We start from the raw sequence: 25,491 nt of genomic DNA, 5'->3' as shown, positions 1-25,491 counted from the left end.
TTCAAAAGATGAGTGGCTACACCTAGAGACAAGGATAGCATATCTGCCTGGAGCAGGCAGGGTGAAGAAGGCAGAGGGGAGGGATAGGCCTAGGGTATTTCCTTCTGCCCAGCAGAAGCAGAATCCCGGGGAAAGAAAGCATCAGGCTCACTCCACCTAGGTGAGGGCACTGTGACTCTGTCACTCAGGGAAGCCCAGAACCGCAGCTAAGGGCAGGAGGCTGCACCGCAAGGGGCTAGGCCTAGGGGATGGATAGAGTGGTCCTAGGCTGACATCACCAGGGGGCATTCATGCACTGAGGGTTCTGCAGATACGACATCACCACAGCAGAGATGGACAGCACGTGGATACTTGTCATCCACTTAGGGTCCTCAAAGCTACAGAAGTTGGCCAAACTGATGAAGGAGCAGTAGACAGCGACCCAGATGCACCACTTCCGCCTGAGCAGGAGACTGCACGTGCTGAACCTCCTGCCAAGCAGGTTCATGGAGTTCAGCGTTGAGAACACTCAGTTGACTGCGGCTTGTACCCCAGCGCTTTGCCCGGCTCCTCCGTGGGCCTGATGTATTGTTAGAGGAGTTGTTTTTCTTCCCTCTGTAAGTTTAGTTTTAAAGTAAAAGTGTTTTAAAAGTCTATTTATGACTGAAAAAAAAAACCCACTATCTACTACTTAGAAATTAAATACCGGGTCCTGCACAAAGTACTTTGTAGCCAAACCTCTGTTTCCCCAGTATCTATTCTTACCAAAATTAATATAACCTTGATGGGCAGCAGTGGGGCGGGGGGAATCCTGTCACCTGCTTTTCTTTTCTTTTGAATTGAAGTATAGTTGGCATGCAATGTTATTTTAGTTTTTAGGTGTAGTTGATTCAACATTTATGTACATCACATTGCAAAATGTTCAAGTTATCAGCCACCGCTTTTTACAATAACGTTTATTAGAGCACAGGCATTCATTTATGTATTTTTTTTACGGCTGCTTTTGTGCTACAACAGTTAAGTAGTTGCCACCAAGACCATCCGGTCCACAAAGAAAATACTCACTGCCAGGCCTTTACAGAGACAGTTTCCCAACCCCTGCTCTAAACCAGTAGGTGTCCCGAGCTTTAATGAGAATTAGATACACACACACATACACACACACGTTCCTGAGCCATGTGTATCACACTCCTTTACCCCTTAATACTTAAGAGTGTATTTCCTAAGAACAAAGATATTTTTTTACATAACCACACTATAGTAATCAAATTCAGGAAATATAAAACGAATACATTTATCCAACATTCCAGTTTTGTCAATTGCCCCAGTAATGTCCTTTACATAATTTTTTCCCTCCTCTTTTACAGAATGTGGTCCAGGATCACATATTGATTTTTGTATCTTTTGTGTGTGTGTGTGCGAGTTGTTTTTCATGTCTCTTCCCTATTTTCAATAGCATTTTTCATCTTTTTTCCAATATTTAGAAATTCTTTCTATATTAGAAGTGTTAGCCCTTTATCTCTGATATACACTGCAAAAACTTTTCTTATAATTTTGTCATTTGACTCTTGACTTTGCTTATGGTATGTTTCTGCCTGTGCACTCATGCAAGAAGATTTTTTAATGTGAGACTTATTTTTACATCTGAATTTTGAGTCATCCTTAGAAGTTTTTTCTACACTGACATTAAAGTTGTATTCACCAGTATTCTGTATTTCTTCCAGTGCTTGTATAGTTTAATTTTTTACATTTTATCTCTGAATCATTTGGAGTTTATTTTTATGTGAGGTGTGAGGAATGAATCTAATTTCATCTTTTCCCAAACGGCTGCCCGGTTGTCTCAATAGCATTTATTAAAAAGGTCCATCTTTGCCCCAGGGATTTGAGATCCCATCATTATCGTATATGAGATTTCCATACACATTTGGGTCTATTTCTGAGCTTTTAATTCTATTTCATTGGTCTGTTTGATTATGTGTGTGCTGGCATCATATGGTTCTAATTATAGAGGTCTTGCAGAGTATTTTAATAGCTGGCATGGCTACTCTCTCCCAGAGTAGCTTTTACTTTGCCGTGTTTTCCTAGATATTCTCAGATGTTTATTTTTCCATATGAACTTTATTTCCTATCAACTTGTCTAGCTCCAGAAAAAAAAAAAGTGTTGGTGTTTTTATAGGGATCATGTTAAAATTCCAAATTAGGTACAGAACTGATTATCTTAATGATTTTGAGACTAGAATAAGGGACGTATTTCCATTCATTTCAGTTTCTTTGTGTGTCTTTCAGGAATGTTTTATAACTTTCTTTGTATATGTATTCAACATTTCTTGTAAACTTCCTAGATATTTTACCTTTTTTTGATGCCTCTGAAAAGGGGCGTTAAGAGATTTGAGATTTCAGAGATTTGAATATTGCACGTTAATTTTATATCCTGCTACCTTACTCAATTATTTTATTGATACCTAAGTTTCATAGGGAATTTTCTAGGGTAGCACTGTCCAATTGAAATACAATGTAGTCAGATGTGTGATTTTAAATGTTCTAGTAGCTAAATTAAAAATAGTTAAAAAGAAACATGAAATAAAGTTAATAGTATATTTTATTTAATTCAATGTGTCAAAGTATAATTTTAGCATATTATCAATAGTAAAATTATTAACAAGATGTTATAAATTCTTTTTTTATATAAGGTCATCAAAATCGAGTGTGTGTTTTACATTCACAGCATATTTCAATTTAGATCTTAAATTTTTGGGGCGCCTGGGTGGCGCAGTCGGTTAAGCGTCCGACTTCAGCCAGGTCACGATCTCGCGGTCCGTGAGTTCGAGCCCCGCGTCGGGCTCTGGGCTGATGGCTCAGAGCCTGGAGCCTGTTTCTGATTCTGTGTCTCCCTCTCTCTCTGCCCCTCCCCCGTTCATGCTCTGTCTCTCTCTGTCCCAAAAAATAAATAAACGTTGAAAAAAAAAAAAATTTATAGATCTTAAATTTTTATCAGAAATGTTTTGTGAATTAGATTTTGTAAATTTACAGTTGGAAAAGTATATTCACCTATCCAAATTGTTCCAAGCATACTTAAAAGTTTTCTTATCATTGATGCAAGTACCCAAAAAAAAAATCGTTTCCCTTTGATATTGACATCCACATTGACAAAACTGTTTTTTCCTTTTTTTAGAAGGACTGATTTGACTTTGTAGCAAAAGCATCTATCTGTTCAGAAAATTCAAAAATTCTTGTGTCAACTTAGTATTACTAACATCAAATCCAAAAGGGTATTTCATAAACTGAAATTCAGCCTTCAGATGAGGAAAATAGAGCCTCCCAGAGGTAACTCTTAACCAATGGGGTATCACAACCCGGTTAAATACTCCTGCATGCTATCATTTATGTGGACAATTCTGAGAGCCATTCTCTATGCTTCTCAGGAGGTGACATAGGACCTATCCTCAAGGGTGACCTTGATAATGCACCGTTACATGGTCAGCTTTCCCTTCTTCCCTGTCTCATTCTCTCCTATGCTTTAACTCTGGCCCCATGGAATCATCTCCTTCAAAAACTACTGGTGCTTAAGCCCTTATCTCAGGCTCTTTTTTTCAAAGGAAATTCAAACAAAGACAGGGATTTACAAAGTTTGGAGCATGGGGCATGTGTAAAAATAGTTGCAATGCTTGTAGAAAAACAAACTAGAAATATCTACTAAGACCTGAAAATATTGTTCTAGAACTTGAGTCAAAGGTGAGAACTGGAAACATTGATTTATATTGGTTTCTTATTAAATTAAGTAAGGACACAGTGTTAAAACTGAAGTCTGTATTGTGGCTGTGTAAGAGAATATTTTTATCTTTAGGCATATATAACTGATTCTTGAAAGTTCAGAAGAAATATGTAAATGCATGTATGTATACGTGGATATATATGTGTGTGTGTGTGTATATACATACACACACACATATATATCCATATATCTGAGAGAGAAATAGGGAGACAGAGGGAGAAAGGGAAAAGAGAGGAGAGGGAGAGGTTCTGGGTAAAGAGCATATGGGTGTTCCTTGTACTATTCATGGAACTTTTCTGTAATGAAATTATTTCCAAATAAAGTTTTAAAGAAACTATTCTAGAGTTTCTTTTCAAAAACAGCCAATGTCAGTCATATAACTTCAGAGTCAGCAGCAGCCTTTAATTTCATACTACCTACCTATAAAAAAATTTCTGGACAATGCTGACAAGTTAATATTCTTAAAGGCTCCACATTTGGGCTCACGAAAAAAAAATAGAGGAAACATTCACTCGGAAGTGATTATAAATAGTCACACTTTCCCCCCACTTGAAAACAAAAGGTAATGTTGGCTATTGCCATTAAAATCTTGGCTGCCTCTTCCCTTATCTTGATGACCTGGTTTGCAGAGGCACTGTGAAAATTCATTAGAAAATGGTAAACAGCTGAGATATTGGGTTCAAAGGTCACGCACTGATATAATTTCTTCCCTGGGTTTCTTGGAAACTTTGGTCAGGAAATCTCTTGCTGAGTTAGTGAGCAAAGATAATACAGATCTTGTGGGGAGAAGGTCTGTTCAGGAACAAAAGGTACACTTTCCAGCAACTTGAGCAGATGCGTGTGAGGCAGAACTAACTTGCTAAGGCTGGAATAACTTTTACAACTGATATTACACAATTCCTTCACTCGCCAGAGTTCCATGGGGGCAGCTCACAACTGTCTTCCGCTCTAACTGCTCATTTGCAGCCTCCACCGTTTCTTAAATGATACCTGCCAAGTCACCATCTGTCTGTGCTTAAATATATTCAGCCCCAAGCAGCTCATTACACCTGAAACAGCACTAATGAGAGTCCATGTCCTTGTATACACAAAGATCTTTTATAAGTCATTATTTTTAATAGTAATAAAAAAAATAGGAAGAATTTAAATGCCAATCAATAGAAGAACTGTTAATTCACCAAAATTCTAAGTACTATTAAAAATAATATGTTGGAGGGGCACCTGGGTGGCTAAATCGGGTAAGTGTCCAGTTCTTGATTTCAGCTCAGGTCATGATCCTATGGTTGGTGAGATCGAGCCCTGAATCAGGCTCTGCACTACCAGTGGGATTGGTATTCTCCCTCTTGGGATTCTCCCTCTCTATGTCTCTCTCTCTGCCCCTTCCTTCCCTGTCCATGTACGCTCTCTCCCTCATAATAAATAAATAGACATTAAAAAATAATACATTGAGGGGCACCTGGCTGGATCATTCGGTTAAGCGACTGAGTTCGGCTCAGGTCATGATCTCACGGTTTGTGAGCTTGAGCCCTGCATCAGTCTCTGTGCTGACAGCTCAGAGCCTGGAGCCTGCTTTGGATTTTGTGTCTCCCCTCTCTCTGCCCCTCCCCACCCATGTTCTGTCTCTGTCTCTCTTAAAAATAAACATTAAAAAATTTTTTTTAAATAGTACATTGCATCTATATACATCTATTTGAAAAATGTCTACAATATATTGTTAAGCAAAATTAAGAGATAATAAAATAGTTTACATAATGTTCTGATTTTTTGTACAAAAAACTGTAAAGGTTGTATCCATCTGCAAAAAAAAAAAAAAAAAAAAAGCAGTCTAGAAGGATAAATTCCAAACAATTTCACACTCTTAGTAGTGGTTTCCTGTGGTGAGGATGGTGGAAACAACTCATTCCCACATTTTTTGTTTCACTGGAGGAAGAGTTTCCCTTACACTTGTGACCTTGGCCCTTATTCCTATTCCTCTCCTTGGAGATGTCTGGGTAATATGATGGAAAAAGCTTATTCTCTCCAACTCTTATTTCCAGGTAAGGAGCAGGCATTAGAGAAATATCACTCCTGTAGACGGTAGAGGGTTAGGTTTACAAAAGAAGTGAACAGGTGTAAATTAGTCACAGCATGTCTTTCCCTCTGCTGGGAATCAGACCTCAACAGAACCCACTCCTCTTCTCTTCCATTCCATGCTGTAAGTTTTATGGAGGTGGACATTCTTAGGTTGTAGAGTATTCCTGATGACTGGGGCATTTGAGTTCTATCCTGGGATTTGGTATTAGCAAGACTCACTGCTGTCTCCCACACAGGCCACATTCTGTAATAGTTGTAACAGTAACAAAGCTGACATTTTGGTGTCTATCTGCCCAACTCTCTACCTCCTTGGTTCTGAACATGGGTGAGTAATAAATATCATTCATTGGAAGCCTGCGGGTATGAAAAAAATATTCTCTTTTTATTTTGTATGCTCGTATATTGTTTGAATTTTTTTGTAATAATGAGCATGTATTACATATAGAGATATAAAAAGATACATACCTCTAGATATAGAGATGTAAGATCATAAAACCAAATCCTCACAGGTTTTACCTAGTATTAGGATTCCTGTCTCTTCTGATTTGTATCATTCTTTATACTTTAATTGCTTAGAGGAACCATATTGCCATCCAAGCATAGAAGTGCTTTGCCTTAACCCATTCTCTACTTGCTTGGTCATTGGATTCATTCTCTTGTTCCATATGTATTTTCTCCCTTATGATTTAAAGCACCCAATTTTCCTGCTCTCAAGAAGGCCGCCGCCTCTCTATTCCATTAAGTCATACGTATTCTGACTGGAAAAAAGCTATCTCTATTTTTCTAGCCCCCCCCCCCAGTATAATTTTGCTTTGGTTACAGCCAAAATATTGTCTTCCAAGCATTAATGGGAACCTCCTTCATTTTCCATCTCATGGCCTTCAAAAATATAAAATATTGTGTCCTCTCAAATCTTTTTATTCCCCCAGGCAAAATATTCCCAGTTTTTTTAACTATATGTCGTATGACATGGTTTTGATTTCCTCTAATATTTTGATTACTTACTTTCCTTGGAATGGCCCCCAATTTGTTGATAAACCTCCTAAAAGGTGTTAAAGAATGATGCCCAAAGTGAAATACCGTTCTCTGGATGTGATCTGACCAGTGCTGAATAGAAAACCTACTTGTTATAAGGATGGCATACTTTTACCACAGTGGAAAGAGTGGTGGTGTTTTCTCACAGTATATGTCACATTGGTCTTCATGTCAGGGGATCCACTCATATTGGGCTTATTGCGATAGAAAACAGAAATCACTTTCATCCATGCTAATGGTGAAATAGATTCATTGCTCTCAACATATAAATACCTCAAGTAACTTCCATGCTAAATTATCAAAGTCCCCATATTTTCTATAGTGATCATCTCTTCACAAGCAAATGCCCTCCCTTTTTGCCCTTCTATTAACCACTCAACCCAAGTGAATTTCAATTTCTCTTCTCCGAGTTATTTAAAGTTACTCTTGTAAATGATGCTAATAAGAAAAATCCATTAGTCTCTTTTTAGGTCCAGTCCTGACCTCTGTAATGAATTTGACACTGATGGCCATTCCCTCTTTCTTGGGTTCCAGACACTCTTGACTTCCAACTCTCATACCACTCCTCAAGGTTCCCTCCCATTCTAGACAATTTCTCCTTAGGCAATTCTTCCAAATCTGACTCTGTCATCATCCTGCTTAAAATATTCAATGTCTCTTTACAGTAATGGTTCACAAGCCAGTTATATATTAGAATCACCTGGGGAGATTTTATTTTTTTTTAATATTTATTTATTTATTTATTTTGAGAGAGAGAGCACATAAGCAGGGAGTGGCAGAGAGACAGGGAGAGAGAATTCCAAGCAGGCTTTGCACTGTCAGCATAGAGCCCAACTCAGGGCTCGATCTCATGAACTGTGAGATCATGACCTGATCAGAAATCAAGAGTCGGATGCTTAACTGAGCCACACAGGTGCCTCTGAATCACCTGGGGAGCTTTTAAAACCCATCTAAGCCCAGGCAGGCCCCATCCCAGATGAAGTGAATCAGAATTAGCAGGTGTAGGCCAGGATTTAAAAACCACCGGGGATGATAAGGTAAGGACCTTGATCACATTTGACCTTGATCTCATTTGCAAACTCTTTTAGTAGTTCAAAATAATCATAATGTTGTCTACCAAACACCTATTTCTATTTACTCCATAAATAGCATATTTCCCATACAGCTATGTGATTTTAAGAAACCAGATTCCCATCTCCACCTCCTGATCATGATTAAAGTTTAGACTGATGCCTACTGACAGCCATCTTTGAGCAAAGAGAAAAATAAAGGGTTAAAACCATTCCTGAGAACAGCAAAGCAGAGGGATGCAAAGAACCCGAATCCTTGATGACATCACTGAGCCATTAAATTAGCCAAATTTTGATCCTGTCCTGCCTCTGGACTCTTTGTTATATGAGAAAATAAATGTTATCATTTAAGTCATTTCTGTGAGGATTTCTGTTATTGTAGCCAAGAGCATCTTAACATTCATCTGGATATAACTTAAAAAGATTAAATGCCTTAAACTCACTTAAATTAGATAATTAACTCCTCATAATTTCTTCAACCCTTCTTGAATCTTGGCCTTACTTCTTTCCAATATTTGTTCTAGAGCTCTACATTCAAATATCACTGAGATGAAATGTACAAACTAGTGCTACTATTCAGCTCATAGACCTTCCAGGAGAGAGAGGGAGAACTCATGTGAGAACTTCTTCCTGCTCTCAAGGGTTGGAAGGGAATCAGGATGAATCTTAACGTACCCAGTATAGCAAGTTACTATTTTTATTGTTGTTATTATTATCATTATTATTATTATTATTACTAAAGTAATATACACATTTGAGCTGCTCTAAAATGGAATCCCAAATGGTAGAATTGTACAAATTGGATGAGGGAAAAAAAGTTAATTTGCCATCTAGTGTGTAAATGTTTTGCTATCATTAGAAAAAAAAGTCTTAAACTTTCTCTCTTCCAGTGAGTAGTTTTTCAGATATTGAAATTAGAGGCTTTTTTAAAAAGGTAATATACAAGAGATAAATTGACACTTTGTTGATGATTTATTGTCTTTCCTGAATTTTTGCCAACACAAGTCAATGGTAAAATGGTTTTCAAAGCTATCAAAAAAAAAAACCCACAAAAACTAAAGAACAGCTGTAAAAATTACAAACTCATCAAATGCATTAAAACTTAAGAAAGAGAAAGGTCAAATGAGCCTTCTAGTTAAGGAATGTAGACCTAAATTAAAGTATTTCATGTAGCCGAATTTAGTATACAATCAAGGAAACATATATTTTGAATTATTTGCATATGTCAACATTCAAACATAAAATATCTTACAGTCTTCTTTAAATTGAAATACTAAAAATGCATTCAGGGACGCCTGGGTGGCTCAGTCAGTTGAGCATCCAACTCTTGATTTCAGCTCAGGTCGTGATCTCACCATCCTGGGATCGAGCCCTGTATAGGGGTTGATGCTGACAGCTTGGGGCCTGCTTGGGATTCTCTCTCTGTCCCTCCCCTGCTCCTGTACTATCTCTCTCTCTCAAAAGACATTTTTTTTTTTTTAAGAATTAAGAAATTGGCTTGCAGAACCACTCTCTGTCTTCATGACAAGAGGACTCTGCAACAAGATTAGGCTGTTCCCCACCCCCCTGTGTCAGTTAAACTTCCTCTTGTTTCTCCCCATCCAATCAATGTTTTATTTCCTTTAGAGTAACAAGTATCACTCTCTGAAATGTTCTTAACTGTTTGTTGTCTAATTCCACTGGCATGTAAACTGGACAAGAGCAGCAACCTCATCTAGTTTATTTGCTCGAATATTCCTAGCAAGGCAGCTAGAATATCTGATCCCCTAGGAGCTCAGTAAGTATCTGTTGCATACATATATATATATGAGATCAATAAATCTCAGTTAAAATATATCTTAATTTACATAGGAAAAGAAAAGACTCTGTATAGTAGATTCTAACTAATTCAATTAATTAGGAAATTCTTCACTGAGAAGTATTAATGATGTGAAATTGTTAACAGACAGGCATGTATATTTAGGAGCTGGTTATAAAAAAAAGAATGCTAAATGTGTACAGATTGCTTCTTAAATATGAGAATTTTTACAGTATTATTTGGATTACTATTATTATTTTTAAAGAATTTCTTTTTATGTAAACTCTACACTCAACATGGGACTCAAACTTACAACCCTGAGATCAAGAGTTGCATCCCCTACTGACTAAACCAGCCAGGTGCCCTGATTTGGATTATTTTATTTCATTGGACTGGATTGGATTGATTTTATTGCTTTTTTTTTTTAATTTGGAGTATTTTAAACCTTTCTAAACTTGAAGAGTTTACTTACTAAGAAGGACAAATGCCATCTCAAGAATGCTTATGATCAGACCCAGCTTAAGACCTGGGACAGCAATCACCAAAAGCAAGTCTTCTTATTGCCCTAACTAACCACTCTTCCACATGTAGCCACTCAAAATCTCTAAAGATTGTGAAAACTTCCTAAACTCAGACTGTCTTAGTTTGTTCAGAGTGCTATGACACAATGCCATAAACTGTTTCTAAGGCTAGCTTAGAAACAACAAACATTTATTTCTCAAAGTTCTGAAGTCCAAGATTAAGAAGCTGGCAGGTCCAGGGTCTGGTGAGAGCCTGCTTCCCAGGTGGCCATCTTTCACCTGTAAAGTCACATGGTGAATGGAGCTAGGGATCTCTCTGGCACCTTTTTCATAGGGGCACTGATCCCATTAGTAAGGACTCTTCCCACATGACCTAATCACCTCCCCAAGACCCCATGTCCTAACACCATCATTTGGGGGTAGGATCTCAACATGAATTTTTCAGGGAGACAAACATTCAGATCATAGCTCAGACAAAAAAATAGCAGAAGCAAGAATTGAAACTTAAGGTATCTAACTGCAAAGCCTGTATTTTTTTGTTCAGTATAAGATGTTTTCCAGTAGATCAGAGTTTGATAACATGTCAGACATGAAAAGTAAGATAGAAACAAGAATTTAGAGACTCTTGGAAAGAAGGAACCTGAGATTTACAAAATCATCCGCTTTTCACAGGTCTTAAAATGCTTGCGCCTAATCAAAAAGTGAAGGTCATATTAATAAGGGGCTGGATATTGTTAAGTAAAAATCAGTATCAGGTAATACCTACAAACAGCATACATGACATTCCATCCTGGGAGGGCGCCATCTCCAGCATCATCACCATCAAATAATTCTTATGCTTTTTAATGTTTATTTATTTTTGAGAGAGAGAGAGAGAGACAGAGAGAGCAAGCTGGGGAGGGGCAGAGAGAAAGGGAGACACGGAATCCGAAGCAGGCTCCAGGCTCTGAGCTGTCAGCAGAGAGCCTGATTTGGGGTTCGAACTCATGAACTGTGAGATCATGACCTGAGCCAAAGTCAGACACTTAACTGGCTTGGTCACAAGCCACCCAGTTGCCCCAAATAATTGTCATTGAAGAAGCTACTGAATGAGGCATGAGAAGTTATACTCAGCAATTAATCTAAGGATTTGAAGTGATAAATTTGATAATCAAAAGATCTTATTTCTCGAGTTAACCACAATTAACTGGAAAGCTCAAATGTGTTGACAGTATGTTAGCATGAAACAATTATGATATGGATCTTCTTCAAGGAAATTTCTTTCTGCTTGTTTCCATGCATTGGAACCAAATATATAATTAGTGACAATTTGTTCAAAGTATACAAAGTGGCAAAATGCTGAACTGGCAACTGTATATATTGAAATTAAATGGTAAATACTTGTTCTCTCACCTTTCATATTTACAATAATATTTTGTTTCCCCTGTGAGATTCTCACTGCATATAATGTAAATGAAAATAAAAATGTCTTGACATACATGAAATCTATAAGGTCATTTGTAACATTTGTGACAAGCTTTGAAATGTGGTATTAAAAAACGTGGAAGTTTTTTAAAAAATTTAGTCTATTAACATTCATTTCAAACCTTTTCCCACACAGACCAACATTTGATGTAGTTACTGCTTTGTTTTTCTCAACGCAAATGTAAAAAAGGGCTTCAGTTAGAACAAGACGCACAGCCCCAAATTTGAGATTCCCAGAGTTTTTGGCAAGTTCTGTTATAGAGTCTAAAAGGTTTCCTTGGGGGGCACCTGGGTGGCTCAGTCAGTTAAGCATCTGACTTTGGCTCAAGTCATGATCTCATGGTTCGTGGGGTCAAACCCCACATCAGGTTCTGTAACTGACAGCTCAGAGCGTGGAGCCTGTTTCAGATTCTGTGTCTCCCTCTCTCTCTGTCTTCCCCCCACCTCCGCCCTACTTGGGCTCTCTCTCTCTCTCTCAAAAATAAATAAACATTAGAAGGTTTCCTTGGACTTCTAGCAGGACTGCGAGCATGGACAACTTTGCATTTATGTACAATGTTCCTGGTTACCTTTTTGGCCAAAGCTAATATTAACTCTCTCCTAATGAATGCTAACACTTTCCGTAATGCAATCTGTTTTACCACCTGTTGTCTAAATATTCTATTTTCTTTCACAGTTGCTAGAAAATTACCCTGTTTACATTTTGAGTTCACACAGCTTCTGTGAGTCTTTCATTAGAATGAAATCAATTCTATAGCTAGATTGATAGAAAGTATTTGCTTAGGTTGTAAACGATCTGATTAGTAGTTGTTGAAGGGAGAGCAAAGTGATGCAGAAGAGGGAAATAGAGTATGAAGTATCTCAGCAACCACTGGCCAAAAGCCATATAAATACCAGAACTGTTCAGTGGACTTCAAGACATAAGTTGATTCTGGTTATCAGGCAGGTGTTTTTGGCCTCTAACAGTTGCATTTCTTGGCCTCCTCTGTTCTACAGCATTAGCTATAAGGCCAGAGAGCAAAGGAGCCTACAGGACAAAACTCTTTACTGAAAGTGACTTGATTCACATGGTGAAGGGAAACTGGTCCTGTCCTGGATTTAAGCAAGTGTTGCACCAACTTTTATAATCATAACCCTCAAGAAAATACATATTTAAATTTTGAAAGGCTGTTCTTGGGTCTTCCGTCTTCATACTTTTCTTTGAAAATCATGCTTTCAGTAAATGTAACTGAGCATCACAAAAAGTTAAATAATGTAAATACTAAATTATTAATTCTTATTAGGAAAGGCTGTGGCTAACATTTTAGTTCTGAAAACATATTTTCTATTTTAGATGAAAAAGATGTGTGCATTTAGGAAAGAAATATAGAAAAGACTCCATCTGGAAAATATATACCAATATTTGGGAGACACAGAGAAATTAAAATCCATGGCTATGCCTACATAATTACAAATACTCATTTAATTATATGAATTCAGCCAACAAAGTAAATTCCATGAAAATCAATAAAAGCCTCTTCACTTTTCTTTTCAATTGAGGTAACAGTTGATAAATAGAGGATGTTTAAAAATTCTTAATATTTTCTTTATTTTGTTTTATTTTATTTTATCTTATTTTATTTTATTTTATTTTAGGGACAGATCATGAATGGGGTAAAGGCAGAGAGAGGGGGAGAAAGAGAAATTCAAGCAGGCTCCTCACCGTCAGCACAGAGCCCAGCATGGGGCTCGAATTCATGAACCGTGAGATCAAGGCCTGAGTGAAACTCAACGGAAAGATGCTTAACTGACTGAGCCACTCAGGCTCCCCTTAATATGATCTTTTAAATAAATATTTGTTATTATTTTAATCACAAAATGAATGCATGCCCATTATGGAAAATATGAAAAAAAAAATCCAAAACCAAAATCACATTATCCATAAATCTACCTTTGAAGTATCATCACCATTACTTTTGTAGTGTATGTCTTTCGGACTTTTCTATGCATAGATCATGTATACACTTAAAAAAATAGTTTGGGCTATTTTGTCACTTATTTTCCACCTCCAAATTATGCGCAGTTTCTCTTTATTCTGCTGCATTTAATCTTTTATGATTGATATAAAAGTTGTTGCCAATGTTCTATTATAAATACAGCTGCAGTAAATGTCTTTGTAAATAAATTTGTATACTTTCCATTATTTCATTAGGGAAATATTAGCAATGGATTCTAAGTGCTAATATTTCCCTAATGAAATAATGGAAACTCTACAAGATAAACAGCCTTTTAGAAACATTGAAATAAATTATACTCTCACAGATAGTGATAAGAAGGCTAGTTTGCCAATGACCTGGCTAACACTGGGTATTATCAACCACCCGTTTTCTTTCATATGTAGACAGAGCACAAGGAAACAAGTGCAAGAGGTGGGCAAGTATATATATTTCCTTCTAAATGGTCCTCAGATTTCCCTGGAGTCATGGGAAGTCATGGAGACATGATGCGAGTCAAAACCAAGTCTTCAAAAGCAAGGCAGAGGAACTAAATTAACATAATTTCTGCCACTATGTCCATAACTTCCCTTGTCTGACTCATTTGTTCCTTGTACATTCATGTGTCTTAGCTCTGAGGCTGCCTTTGTTTCAAGTTACTCAGTAAATTACAAAAGGCAGATCAGCAGCAAAAGAAGTAAGTTAGAACACAGTACAGAGGAGAGATTTTTTATCTCTACAAAATTCAATGTTTTATTAAAGTGTATTTGTTATTTATTCATGATACTAAAACACTATGATTTGTTCAATCTTTTATTACCCACACAAAATAATCTTTTATTACCCATTAACAAAAGTATATTTGAAACAAAAACAGGGGTGCCTGGGTGGCGCAGTCGGTTAAGCGTCCGACTTCAGCCAGGTCACGATCTCGCGGTCCATGAGTTCGAGCCCCGCGTCAGGCTCTGGGCTGATGGCTCAGAACCTGGAGCCTGTTTCCGATTCTGTGTCTCCTTCTCTCTCTGCCCCTCCCACGTTCATGCTCTGTCTCTCTCTGTCCCAAAAATAAATAAACGTTGGAAAAAAAAAAAATTTAAAACAAAAACAAATTAGTTTTCTAGAAAAATTGCAAAGGCATTACACAGGCACCAAGTTTTCTGAAAGAACCAGATAGTAAATATTTTAAGACAGTCTTGCAGGCCATATGGTGCCTGGCACAATTATTCAACTCTGCCCTTGTAGCATGAAAACAGTAATGGACAATATGTAAGTAAATGAGTGTGGTTGTGTTCCAATAAAACTTTATTTACAAAATTACACAACTGGGTGGATTTGACCTTCAGGCTGTCATTTGCCAACCCCTGCTCTATCTAACTGTTTGACTCTAAAGAAAAAATACACTGAGGAATGTTTGTATAATTATCTTCCTGAAGTGAGATCATTTTCACATGAAGTAAAATTATTCTTTACATTAAGAGATAATTTTTATTAAATATCTGTTAAGTGAGAGGGATCACATGAAGCCACCGACAGTCTAAGAAAGGGCCATTGCTTTGGTAGAAGGGACACAGAAGGGAAGAGTCAAAGAAAAAAGCTAAAGTTGAAAGGGTCTCCAGAGGACTTCTTTTGCCTCATCCAAGTAATACTTAATACCTAAACTCTTCTGAAGTACTTTAGACCTTATAAATCTTCATGGATAAGAACAAAGATAGACCTCAAATCAAAATCAAAGCACTGCTCAGTGCAAAAGCACAACTCTGACATTACTAGGCAATGAAAACAGTCATAATCCTCTTAATCATTGTGTTATTAGTATTGGCAGGTTTGTTTTACCTGATGGTTTATTTTGTTACTTATTTGGGAGATGTTCTTCAAAAATTAGCTATCATAGCTACAAAAATTAGCAAAGGAGTGATGAATGACTTGAAAGAGCTTGTAAGAAGCACACCAGGAGAGAGGAAATGTTCAAATGGAAAGTCAGAACCAACATGTGGTTCTTTTACAACACAACTTGATTTAGATGTGTCATATTGTATACATTTTTACAGTGTCACTTTGGCTTTATGACTAAAAGAACATTTCTACCAAAGGGCTAACCTGTTCAAAAGTTCAGAAGAGAGTTTGTATTATTTTCCTCCATGACACAAGCCCTTCTGCCAGTTTAGGTCCATGTGGTAGTTTAATGGTGGCCGCAAATACTTTGATACTCCTACTGAGAAATGGACTCTATACCCTCTCATATTCTCTAACAGAACACAGTGGAAGTGACATCATGCCTGTTTCCGGGTCCAGGCCTTAAAAACCCAACCATTTTCATTTTCTGTCTCTTTTAATACTTGCTCTTGGAGTTCTGAGCTGCTGAGTAGAAGACTCACTACCCTGTTGAAAAGTAAAAAGTCCAACTACCTTGGAACACAGAAAAGTCCTGGTACTACATGAGGAAAGAGAGGGGCCCAGCTCTCTAGCCATCCCATCAAAGCACCAGGCACGCGGGCAAAGTCATCATGGACCACTTAGACAGGTTTAGTTGCCAGTATATTGAGCAGAAGAATCACCTAGTGAAACTGTTCCCAATTTCATGAGTCATAAAATTGTGAGATATAATAAAAGGCTTGTTATTTTAATCCACTAAATTTTGGTTGTGACATAGCAATAGGTGACTTGAACAGCATCTATGAATGACAAATATCAAGAGATATTTATATGCATTCTATAGCAATAACTTATTTTGTGTTTCTTTCATTTTCTGGTTACTTTCAATAAAATACACATCCCTGGCTTTTGTCATTCCATGGCTATGGTCATCTGAGAGTTATATTTCACTTCCTAAACAATGAACCTCACTAAGAAATTTCTAAGACTCTTATTGACTCATGATTACCACTTAAAAAACAACTTTTGAAAATGTTTAAAGCCCTCCACAGAACCAATGTTTATTGGCAGGCAGATCTTAAAAATAAGCAATAGACTAAAGAGCTGAATTTAATATTAATTTCATAGCTAAATCCAACTTAATTATCTTGCTCAATGATTTCCGATCTCAGTTTTAAAACACTTTGCCATCATTAATGCATTCAAGCAATCACAAAGTTCTCCATAATATCTCAAAAAAATACATTTTTCTTTCATTCAAATTAGAATAAAAAATGTAAAATGTGTCAAACATCAGAAATTTGGGGAAGGAGCAAATGGTACTTTCCATTTATAAATAAAATCCTTCAGAACATAAAATAGGTACCATAAGAATATGTCATACACTTGTATATATACTGTATTGGTATTTCCACCTGGTATTCTCAGGTATGCAATTCCACAGTACATACTATTCTCTCATGTGAGAGCAGGGAAATTTGGGGGCGCCTGGGTGGCTTAGTCGGTTAAGTGTCTGACTTCAGCTCAGGTCATGATCTCCTGGTATATGGATTTGAGCCCCATATCAGGCTCTGTGCTGACAACTCAGAACCGGGAGCCTGCTTAGGATTCTGTGTCTCCCTCTCTTTCTCTGCCCCTCCCCCACTGTGCTCTCTCTTCTCTTTCAAAAATAATAAATAAACAAGAAAAAAAGCAGGGAAATTTGTTGAATGGCTGTAACTACCTGGCTTCTCATCCCAAGACCTTCACTAGTTAACTCATGAAAAAAAAAAAAAAATATATATATATATATATATATTAATATGAAGAAAACGTTGGTTTATAATGACAATCTTTTTCTGTAGAAATTACTTTCTAACATAGCCTGGTATGGAAGAGTATTTCTCAAAAAGAGTTAAATAGGATTTGATTCTTCAGGATCATAACATGTGTTAATTGGACTTGAAATTCCCTTGTAAATAAGTTTAGGGAAAGTTTGAAAGGAAATTGTTAAACACATTTCCTTTCCAGAATTTCCTGGGAACCCTGAATACACTAAGTTCTGTGAACCTCTAAGGGATACCACAGTATGCAACATCAAGCATAGTTGACTGTGGCATCCTTTTTTTGGAAAATCATTTTGGAAAATGAGCACGGACTAAAGCGCACTTTGGGAAAGGCTGGCAGAGTGGAAAGTTTCTGGAACTTGGAGCTCAGAGGCATTGGTTACAATCCTCATATTCCACTTACTGGCTGAGCAAACAATTTATCCACTATTAGTGTCAATCTCATCTTATGTAAAATGAGGATAATTATACATGTGCTGACTGGTACTCCACAAAGTTCTTATGAGTAATAAACGAGAAACCTTTAACTATAAGTGACTACTTCAATGCCTGGCATACTGAAGGCCCCAGTGAATAGAATGTTGGAGAAATGATCTCCTTTGAAGAATTGTCTTTATTTTTTTAAAGCCCTGGTGAGAGGCTCATTTGCTTATGAATTCTAGTGTTGATTTCTCATCAACCTCCAAATCTTTACCCTGCCCGAATGAGCCTAGCCAGTTTTCCTGAAGCCTCACATCTTGTGGCAACGACCATAGAATATGCTATACCTTCTGCTGAACTGAAAGTCAACTTGGTTTTGTTATTTAACGCATTTTACATTTGGACAACTAAGCCTAGGGATTTTAAAGTTAATTTCTCAAGAAAATAAAACTTGGACGTAAAACCTATCTTAAACAGAGAGCTAGTACCAGAAACTCAGGGCATGGCTTACTTAATCTCTTTGACCCTTTGTTTCCTCACTTATAAATAAAAATAACTGTCCTATAAGGAATATCATGAGGATTAAATTTGATGATACATATGGTAAATACATTTATAGTGTAGGATATAGTAATATAGTTAATAAACCATTCTATACTAGTATCAAAAGAAATTTTCATAGAATTAAATAATATTAAAATTAAAGGATCTATCATAGATTACCTAGTCCAATTCCCTCCTTTTCAAGAATTAAAAAAAAAAAAAAAGCTCAGAGGGATGCAGCGTGAAAGAATTTAGCCAAGGACATACAGTTCTTAGTGGTCATGTCAGGCAGGATGTAATAGCTTTCTCCAAATATTAAAAAAAAAAGAATAGATTTGTCCTGTGTGACCCCAAGGGATAAAATCAGTGGTAAAACTAGAGGAGACTAGGTAAAGAAGAAATGTCTAGCAATCTCTGTGTTCCACTGTTGAAATAGGCTGTCTCAGGCTGCCACTTTCCCCTCTAATTATATATTGAAACTGACTTCAGGAAGATGAGGCAGGCCAGATGTATAGTTATTCACGCTCTGGGTTGAGTGCATTGGAGATTAATCATATGCATCATGGCTTGGACATGCGGTTGACACGTTGCCTGAGATAGCCCCAAACCTATGACAGAGCCAGCTCTGGATTTGTTTTAACAGAAATACAGGAGCTGGTATCTCATTGGAAGAAAGGACTTGAAACTTTAATTTCTGGACCCTTTACATAAGATTGAGAAAATGCCAAGTATTCATATCAAAGAATAGGGTTTCAAGGAGATTATAGGGAAGCTAAATTCCTTTAACCCAGTTGGTGTTGCCACTGGGTATATATAGTAGCAAGGCTCAACTCTGCTGGATGGTTAACCACAATTTCAGAAGCTGCAATTTTCTGTTATCTGTACTGACAGCCTTTTTATTTATGTGGATAATTGAAAATTGACTATAATTATGCAATCTGACGACTTCAAGACAACTCATTGAGTGTTACTCTTTAGAAACAATGTGAATTGAGATGTTCCACCCACTAGACAGCCCAAGTCATGTTTGCTCATGGTTAAAGAATGTGCCATCAATCACAATACGCCAAACTAACAACAACAACAAAGAAAGTTCTCTCTTAGAAACAATCTAGGCAAGACAGGACTGACAGTAGCAACAAAAGAGAAGTGAGAGGTGATTTGAGGAAGTAAAATAAAGTTCAGTAAAGGCTGGGATATTTCTGTGGAACCTTTTGAGAGGGGAACTCCAAGACATGCCTTCCATTTGTTCAGATCAGGACCTGAGTTTGCATATTTTGTGATTTCAGAGTATGTTCTGACTAAAACAGCAAATACACTTAGTATAAATGGTTAATGAAGCTAGCAGTAAAGTGGGCACATCCTGTTACAATGCACATAAGAATAACAAAGCTAATATTAACCTAGCACTTACCATGGGCAGGCACTGTGCTAAAACGTTATACATGAGTTAGCTTGTTTAATCCTCCTAACAAGCCTGTGATGTAGGTGCTATTCTTAACTCTGTTTTCAGAAAACTAAAATTTAGAGAGAGAAACTGTTTTCCACAGCTGTTAAGTGTCTCATCTCAGGTCTGAACCAAGGTTTTCTGACCCCAGCCTTATATTCTTCATTATTGTGCAATAGTGTGCTGTATGCTGTCCTGTCCATTAACCCTGGCAACATCTGAAATGGAATCTAATCTTGTTATTTTAGTACTCCTGCCCTTGCCCCCGGAGAAGCCCATTATTTACCACCTCGAGTGGCCAGCTGAATGCAGGCCAACCTTTGTGACCTGGTGTGGCTCTTCCACATCAATCCTTGGAAGAAACCTACTAGAAATAAGTTATTTCTCCAGCACGGTCATGAGAGGCCAGAGACCCACTAAAGATGATAGGCTTTAACCAGGAGAAGTGGCATAAATTGAAACACAATCAGGAAAACCTTCTAACCATTATTTCATTTGCAGTGATACTTGAGTTGTCTCACGGGTGCTGCTAAGGAAACCGTTCAAAGGCCCAGCCTATCTGTTGCAGGTCTAACTTTCTTAAGCCTAAGGACAGTTGGGTACAGAGCCACCAGATACATGTATGAAGCAGGTGGGCATTCAAGACACTGAAGAGGGCACCTGTACCCAAATCTTTTATCACCAGAATTGCCAGGTGGTGTGGAATCCTCACCACTACTATTACTTACTGGGATAAAGCCTCCTATATTAGAATGTAAATTATGCTCTTGAAAAGATGAATACATTTATCCTTTCGCATTCACTGTAGACCAATGAGCTGTAATGTTAGAAAAGAGAACTGGGCTTCAAGGGAATGAGACCATGGTAGGGAAATTTTGATGGAAAAAGAGAATTAGGTCACCGTGGTGTTTTCCAGACACAAGTCTGGAGATTAAAGATGATCCAAGATGAAGTTTTCATTAATTTATGATGAAATATGAGCAACGAGGACCATGTAGTAAATTTTTAAATTAAAATTATAAATTCTGATATCATGTCCTTTTTTTTAAATGGTACTGTGTCATTTCTTGCATGAAATGATTGCGATAAAATATGGAGATTGGTTTTTTTTTTTTTCCTTTCATTTCTTTCTTGACTTGGCAAAATAAAAACCAAGCAATTTTTTACTAACCTTTAATGTGGACATGTGCATGTGCTGCGTGCTTCGCATTCAATATTTTATTTAATCTTCACAATGACTACATGAGGAATGTACTGTGGTAATCCCTATTTTACAGATGAAGACTTCCAGCCCTAGAGGATAAATAACTTACCCAAGGTTACATGGCTGATGAGTGCCAGAACTGATTTGTCCTTCTTCTTCCTCCCATTTAGGGCAGGGATATTGGGGCCTTTGTGGAGTGATGGGTACTAAAAACAGAGAAATGAAATACAGAAGATAAATTTCACCTACTTAACTTTACTCAAGACTCCCTAGAACTTTGCTTGCAAAAGTATTTCCCCTTATAGTCAACATTTATAAACTAACATCATAAAATTCTAGAAGGCTATGGGCAAAACAAGTATTAAATTTTATCTCCTTTATTTTAACGTCTATTTATTTTTGAGAGAGAGAGAGAGAGAGAGAGAGAGAGAGAGCATGAGTGAGCAGGGGAGGGACAGAGAGAAGGGAACAAAGGATCTGAAGTGGCTCTGTGCTGCCAGTAGTGAGCCTGCACAGTGAGCCTGGTGCGGGGCTTGAACTGACAAACCCATGAGATCATGCCCTGAGCCAAAGTCAGATGCTTAACTGACTAAGCCACCTAGGCAACCCTCGCCTTCTTTTTAACAAATGAGAAAACTTAGGGGTAGTGTATGACTTAAAATTCTAAATACTTGCAAATCACCAGCACTCAGAAATGTATACTTAAAGCAAAAGACATAACTGTAGCCATTGTTGCTAATGTAGGAAAAGAAAATAGACAAAGGAGAATAAAGTCTGATCAAACAAGTAAAGTATAAACTCCAGTGTAGCCAGTTCAATCATCCATGACAAATGAAGAACAGTAAATAGGAAAAAAAGCCTCCAGAATCGAGTTAATTTGAACTCAGTGTTTTGTGCATAGTAAACACTCAACAAATAGTCATTACTAAAAGAATGAATGAATTCCTAATTTTATATTGCTCATGACACATGCATCTTTTCTTTTGCTGGAAATAAACATTGAAGACCGATGAGGATGCTCAACCATGAGATAACCTACAAGGCTATACTTGGATTGACTAAGTGTGCTTGCCATTAAACATAGATGTGAAATAACAATAGGCAAAGATGGTAATTTGGACATGTAGAGATTAAGTTTTAAGAATTAGTAACATTTATGTGGCATTTTTCCAAACTATCAACATACGAAAATATTTTACATTACTGAACTTCCTTGCCACCACAAAGTCCAGTTAAGTCCAGAATTATGCTTTCTTTTGGGAGGACGGAAGAGTTCTCATCAACCACAACAACCTCAGCAGATAGCTCTCTCTCTCTCTCTCTCTCTCTCTCTCTCTCTCATGCTCGCTCTGGAACATATGCCCAAGATTAGAATAAAGTGTAAAGCATATGTTCACCATTTCCAAATCCAAGATATTCTAAGTGGCATCTTCTGTTGGTTAGAAGGAAAATGAGTGAACAGTCAATTAAACTACCTTTTTAGTGTTGAGGGGAACAGAAACAGAATAGGGATCTGTGGCTTCAGCCCTGAGCTTCATGAAATCCCACTGTAACTTTCTATCTCTAAGCCAAAGAGCTAAGAAAGATCATCTAATGCTTTTGAAAGGCAAGCATTGAGGTAGGGACCTCAGAGAACCCCTCATCTACTTTGTAGACTAAGATGCAACCTATTATATAGAGAAATCAGGTACCACATTGAGTAGTTTCCCATCATGGCTTAGGTTTGCATAAGAAACACGACCAAACTAAATTTTATTCCTGAAAATGGATTGAGAGACTGGTAAGTTTCAAGAGTCTTCTTCATTAATTAGGGATCAAAGATCATGCTCAACTTCCTTCACTCATGGAGGGAAGCTGAAAGTCCTGATGGCAATGCTTGAATCTATTGTTGACTCTCAGAACCCATTTCACCCACAAAGTTGAGCCTCCAAGGCTGAAAGGAGATAGAAGTGAGGTTCGAACTTTCCCTTTATTTTCATTCTACACAAACCTGCCCATTAAAAATGACTAGATCTCTGTCAAGTAGCTAAATTACCTGAAGAATTTCTAGTGACCATCAAGCTCTAATTTCTGCTTCTGGACTCTCATTCTGAAATGGGCATTTCCTGCAGTGTCTGCTGGCTCAGTCAGCAGTGCATGCAACTCTTGACCTCAGGGTTGTGAGTTCAAGCTCCATGTTGGGTATAGAGATTACTTGAAAGAAAAATCTTTAAAAAATAAATAACTAAGATGGAGGTTTCTGGAGCTCTATGAAGAAGTAGTATGCCATGGAGGGCAAAATCCTGAACAAGTGGCTCCCACAGTTGTCTGTTCGGGGTCAGCAACTATTTCAGGAGACCCTGGAAGTGAAAGCATTAGGCAGGTTTTGAACTTGGGTTACAGGATCTTGGAGAATTACCTTTCAGCTGGGATGCTGGACTTACTGCTTCATTTGTTCAGCAACAATGAATTAAGCACCTATTAGGTGAAACCAGGAAGATGGGATTATGGGCAGTTTAAGAAGCTGCAAAGTGAAACTAGGATTTGGGATTTTGATTGATGACCAGCATAGCTCCACAGGCTCCTCTGAGTGCGAAGCCAAGGGATTCCTCACCTACACCCCTGACCCACATTTTCCTTATCCCTTCAAATGGAAATTAACAATTTAGTATCATCATTAATTTTATCAGAAGTTTTTCCTCCTGAAAATTTCTAAGCCAAGATCTAATTGCATAGTCTCATGATAGATCTACCACATAGGCAATATCAAAGCTAACACTGTTGGGCTGTGTACTAACCAATAAAAGCTAGATCTATTGCAAATCAAGAAAGGAAGAAAAAAAAGACCTTATCTTAATTTTCTCTTTGGCCTCCAGTGGGTAGCATAGTGCTTGTCCCATTGTGGACACTTCATAAACATTTACAGCATTGAAAGAAATTCCTAATAGTGAGGGTTTTTTACCTTGGACTTTGTTTGGCTGGATGCAATTATTTGCTTGATATTTTCTCATTTGAAATGTCTTTGAACCAGTGAATAGTAATACTGAGCAGCAATAGAATAACAATTGATTTATTTAACTTTTAAGCCAGGAAAATTTGCTCCCTCAGGCAGCAAAATTCAGTCATCCAGTCTACTGAGTATTTGCTTCCTTTAATGCCAAAATTTCAGCTTCTGTTGAAATATGCATCAAGAGTGTTCACCTGAAACTATTCTAAAACTATTGACTCCATAATTTTTGCCTTTTGTCTCAAAATTTTTGTCCCATTTGTAAGAACGGTGCTATGATTACCTATTTCCTAAGAACAGGTAGGAGGTTTGTGAGCTACCAATTGGATATAACTCTACATATGCAGTTACTATTACTTTCATGCCAATGACTCAATATGCAAATGTGCTGAAATCAGTTGTATATTGAAAGCAACAAAGTACTGAATTTTTAAAACGATGAATTCTAAACATATTCAGATTTAAGACAATCACAATAACATACACTCTCACTCATTTGAGTTAATTTTCCTGAGAAAGAACAAAGTGGAATTATAGCCAGATATACACATGGCACACAAGAAGTCTCACTGACCACTGGTCCACTTATGGGAGTGTGTGATACATGTGAATATTATTAGTCACATGAATCACAGTGGAGAAAAATTTGCAAATTCCTGTTCTATATGCATAGTCTTTTACTGTGAATTATAATCACTTTTGGAAAATTTGCATTTAAGCATGCTACAGTGTAAGTGCCCACTATTAGAAATAAGGCAAGAGTTTCCTGATGGCGCTATTTAATAATGCACCTAGCACCTACATTCCTCAGTTCCTTGTTCTGCCTTCTTCTCCATAGCACTGATCCCCATCTAACATACATGTTATATATATCTTAATTATCTGTTTATATCTTCCTTCTAGAATGTGAACACTCCATGAGGGTGTGGATATTTCTCTTGTTTTCTACTGTTTTCCCAACCTCTAGAATAGTGCCTGGTACATAATAGAGACTCAGTAAATATTTGTTGAATGAATAAACAGGATGGGAATATTTGTTCTACTGAGCAACTCTTCTGAAGAAACTGTATTAATTTTTTTTTCTGTTTTAGGCTGTCAGTTACTTTTATTAAAAGAAAATTTGGGGGCACCTGGGTAGCTCAGTCAGTTAAGCGTCTAACTCTTGTTTTCGGCTCAGGTCATGATCTCACAGTTCATGAATTCAAGCCCCACATCCAGCTCTGTGCTGACAGAGCTTGCTTGGGATTTTCTATCTCCCTCTCCCTCTGCTGCTCCTATGTGCACATGCATGTTCTCTCTCTCTCTCTCTCTCTCTCTCTCTCTCTCTCTCCCAAAAAGAAATAAATATTAAAAAAAAAAGAAAATCGGGATGATGAATGAAATAAAATCACTCAACAATCTAAAACACAATAGTTAGTCTAAAAGTAAAAACAGTAGTGATGGAAGAGAAATAATCTAATAGTCATTCTTTTCTCTGCTTGACAAATTGGAGAAGAATACACTTTTCA

General features: G+C 37.3%; 1 pseudogene; it reads right to left on the bottom strand.

Annotated features, from left to right (window-relative positions):
- Positions 1-268: 268 nt before the first annotated feature.
- On the bottom strand, positions 269-24,834 carry LOC125164847 (PAT complex subunit Asterix-like; annotated as a pseudogene).
- Positions 24,835-25,491: the final 657 nt, after the last annotated feature.

Source organism: Prionailurus viverrinus, chromosome B1 (genome assembly GCF_022837055.1).
Source record: "Prionailurus viverrinus isolate Anna chromosome B1, UM_Priviv_1.0, whole genome shotgun sequence".
In the NCBI taxonomy this organism is placed as follows: Eukaryota; Metazoa; Chordata; class Mammalia; order Carnivora; family Felidae; genus Prionailurus; species Prionailurus viverrinus.
Note: the sequence above shows the minus strand (reverse complement) of the source record. Positions and strands in the feature narration are given on the sequence as shown.